This window comes from Theropithecus gelada, chromosome X, assembly GCF_003255815.1.
Source record: "Theropithecus gelada isolate Dixy chromosome X, Tgel_1.0, whole genome shotgun sequence".
Taxonomy (NCBI): Eukaryota; Metazoa; Chordata; class Mammalia; order Primates; family Cercopithecidae; genus Theropithecus; species Theropithecus gelada.
Genome location: NC_037689.1, coordinates 36744785 through 36749006, shown reverse-complemented (window position 1 = coordinate 36749006; position 4222 = coordinate 36744785). Strand labels below are relative to the sequence as shown.

The window sequence follows — 4222 nt, the reverse complement described above, 5'->3', positions numbered from 1 at the left end:
CCAGCGGTTTAAATAATAAATAAATTCCATTATTTTACACAAGAAAACTGGTGGTTCCACGTTTGTTGTGATTGCTCAATGAAGACTTCAGAAATTCAGGATCTTTCTATCATTCTATTCTGTCATTGTCAGCCTGTTGGTTTTTCTGCTTTAGGTTACTGCCTTATGGTCACAAGATGGCTGCTTCGTTCCAAGCATCAGAACATCCCATTTCCACATTCAGGTCAGAAAGAAGAGTAAAGGAGCTGTACTAGAGAGTACTCCTCACATGTTTATCCCTCTGTAAGTAAGAGAGACCTTTTGCAGATGCTCCCGACAGACTTCTTCATCCATCTAGCTGACTGGAATTGTGTCACATGGACAACCATAGTTATAGGAGAGACCAGGAATAGTAGTATTTATTTCCTTTACCTCTTTCACAAAAAAGTGGCAAAGGAGAAGAGGTTAAGATGGCTCCTGTGTGCCAATTGACACTGTCTACCATACATTTTTCACTATTCCGAGACATTATTTCAGGGCTTCATAACTCTAACTTTAGATTCTCCTCACATTTTTTTTCAGATTCCCAGGTTAATTGAAGAGGAGAGGGATTAAGCCCTTTTCTCTGACAAATCCTAGTATAGTCCTCCTGTGGACTTATGAGTTAAGTAGATTTTTCCTACCACTTTGGGATTTTATTTTTTCATTTTTTGTTTGTTTTAGTATTTGTTTATTATCCCAGAAATAGTAGTATAACCATAACAATGATGAAACCATGTAATTATTTTGAATAACTGAAAAAGACAAGAGAACAATCCGGAGCCTTTATTTTAAAAAGTCGGCACTGAATTTCTTAAGAGTATTCAATCAGAAAGAAATCTACTGAGACACTAGCTTTGGGATATAATTGAGCGATTACAGAGCTCCCCAAATAGCAAACACTGAAAAGAAAAACTCAATTTTAACTAACAACACATACACCTATAAACAAAAGGCTTTGGCCTGATTCTCATTAATACAACTAAAATCTATTTCCATTCACTTGTGGAAAAAAGATTGATTTTTTTCATTTCTGCCTTAGAGAAACACTGATAATTACACTATGAAAAAATATCACTCACATGCAGTGTCTTCTTCCCCAATGTGCCATCAGATTAAAATTACTCATCCCCCCAATTCAGACATACATTTCTCTTGTCAGAACATATAAATTAGGGACAAAATACAACCTGCATATTAGAATGAATAAGAACACATGCCAACAGATCAAATTTTAAAAATTGGCAAGTCTCTCTAAAAATGTGTTAATATATATATTATGAAGGAAAATGAAAGGGCCTGGGAAACAAAAGCAATTTTTACTTAAATTAATTTGATTTTATTTTGGAGATTGACTTTATGGTCAATTCTAAATTTCTATATCTTATTTTTATGGCATAAAAAGAAGCTGAAGCTGATGTCTGGTCCTTAAATGTATCTGCTTAATATAGCCATATACAGGGAAGCCCATCACATCTTCAATAAAATCATTTCTACCTATGACCAAAGCTTAGAGCACTGCAGTAGCAGTCAGTGTCGTTCATTACTGACCACTTCAAAGTTTGATCCAGTTTGCTTCTCGAGAACCTCAACTGCTGATGGTGCTAAGATGCTTCCACATGATAGCTAACATTTGACATCTTACTTAGTGCCAGGCATTGTTGTAAGTGTTTTTCATGTGTCATCTCATTTAGTCTTCAGGACAACACTGTATATATATAAATATTTGTATATATTTACATTATTATATCTATTTATTTGAGGAATTCATATATAGATAAAAGCTTAGTCAATTGAAAGCAAATGTTTCTAGATGCCTTTCTCCAGCTCTATTTCTTGCCTTTACAAATTGCAAGAAAAGTGTACTCAAAACTCAAGTACCCTGTCCTAATCCAAAGATGTCCAGTAATGCGTGGGCCAAAGGTGGTTGGCATTGATTCTCTATAGGAGTGGGACAGAATGTGGCGCTGTTCTCACCTTGTTTTGCTTTGTTGTTGGACCCTCCAAAAGGCCTGAATTGGGTAAAGGTAGATTTTAAGAATAATGTAAGTGGAATGTATGTACGTGGATTTCATCATTTTAAGATGTAACAGAAACACTTCATTTCAACTTGAGATTCAACCCCTAAATCCCCTAAGGCAGAGAGTATTATATTTTAACAAAATGCTGTGTAACTACACAATTAACATAAGGCTTTGAATAGACTACTAGTTGTGGATTTGACCTGCCCATGAATATTCACCCACAAAAGTGACAGCCATATCAGTTCTCTGTGATAAGTGCCTCACTGTCACTCCAAGCAACTGGTCACTGATGACTATTAGAGGACAACATATGTTCCAAGTTAGGGCAACCATATTTTCTGTTCTAGAAATTAAGAATCAGATTCCTTCCACCATCTTGCAGCCTGTGGAGACCTGTTGGGAACAGGACTTCTAAAAGGCAAAGATGTCTGGAAGGCTATGGTCCAAGGCCATTTTTGCTGTCTGTAAGCAGGGTCTTTAGAACTAAAGGGAGCATAACATTTCTTCTTAAAATTGAAGGTGTTTATGCCTGAGATGAAACTGAATTCTATTTGGGCAAGAAATGTGCTTATGCATACAAAGGGAAGAACAACACAGTGACTCCTGGTGGTAAACCAAAGCCATAATAATCTGGGGAAAGGTAATTCAGGTCCATGGAAACAGTGGCATGGTTCATTCCAAATTCCAAAGCAATCCTCCTGCTAAGGCCATTGGACACAAAATCCGTGTGATGCTGTATCCCTCAAGGATTTAAACTAATGAAAAGTAAACAAATAAAAGTGGATTTGTGCTCTTGTAAAAAAAATAAGAATCAGGATTCAGAAAAGGCTAGAAATCCTCTATGTCTGGTTTAAACTGAGGACATGGAAATCCAGGGTCTGTGGAGGGGTGACAAAGAAACAAAGATAGCTGAGGAAAGAAAAAGAGAGTAAAATACATGAGCAGGGAGAAGATGTCCTGAGAGATCATATGCTATCATATAGTGGGAGAGAAACAGAGACAAAAGAGAAACTACCTTTGTTCTTCAGGTCAGGGTTTCTGTTTCCTGCTGCTGGGATTCCAAGTACTGTATGTGCTTTAAAATTTTGCTTCAGCTCATTTAAAGTGGGACTCTTTTATTTACCCTAAAAGGAACTTGATTGACTGTTCCAGGTTTCAGAAATATGAGCTCTCTAGATGAATGTTGCCTGTTAAAGTTTTAAGCTTCATTCTGATACCTCTGGGCATCGTATAAGCTCTCACAGAAAAGCTTAAAAACTTTTATTTTAAGGCTAATGGCTTGGAGTTGGACTAGGTGACTTCTAAGAGCCCCCTCAATCAACCCTGCAATTCTAGAGTGCTTTGCCACAGAGTTAGAGAGATTTTTATACCTTAGAAGGGGCTACATTAAGCATTATCTTAGAGAAATGGCTATGTTCACATAAAACCTGTAATGAATATTCATGGCAGCATTATTAATAATACCCAAAACACCGGATGCAGAACAAACATCTTTCAACAAGTAAATAATTAAACCATGGTCCATATGATGGGATACTACTCATCAATAAACAACAAAAATTATTATTATTATTATGGAAATTATTATTTTTAACTTTTATTTTAGATTCAGGTACATGTGCAGGTTTGTTTTTGGGCATATTACTTGATGCTGAGGTTTGGGGTATGATTGATCCCATCACTTAGGTTCTGACCAGAGTACCTAACAGTTTTTAAACCCTTGTACCCCTCCCACCCCACTCTAATAGTCCCCAGTTTCTATTGTTGCCATCTTTATATCCATGAGTACTCAATGTTTAGCTCCCACTTACAGGTGAGAACATGGGGTATTTGCTTTTCTGTTCCTGCATTAATTCACTTAGGATAATGGCCTCCAGCTGCATCCATGTTGCTACAAAGGATATGACTTTGTGCTTTTTTATGGCTGTCTAGTATTCCATGGTGTATATGTACCACATTTTCTTGATCCAATCTACCATTGATGGGCACCTAGGTTGAGTCCATGTCTCTGCTATTGTGATTAGTGCTGCATTTAACATGAAAGTGTATATGTCTTTTTGGTAGAAAGGTTTGTTTTCTTTTGAATATATACTCCTTTTCTCCCGAGAGCACTTCCTCACTTCAATAAACCGCATACATCCAAAATTCTGTCTGAAGCTTGCCTTCTAGGGAACCTAATA

The 4222-nt window shown here is 36.8% G+C and overlaps 1 pseudogene; it reads left to right on the top strand.

Annotated features, from left to right (window-relative positions):
- Window positions 1-2466: 2466 nt before the first annotated feature.
- Window positions 2467-2796, top strand: LOC112616415 (annotated as a pseudogene).
- Window positions 2797-4222: the final 1426 nt, after the last annotated feature.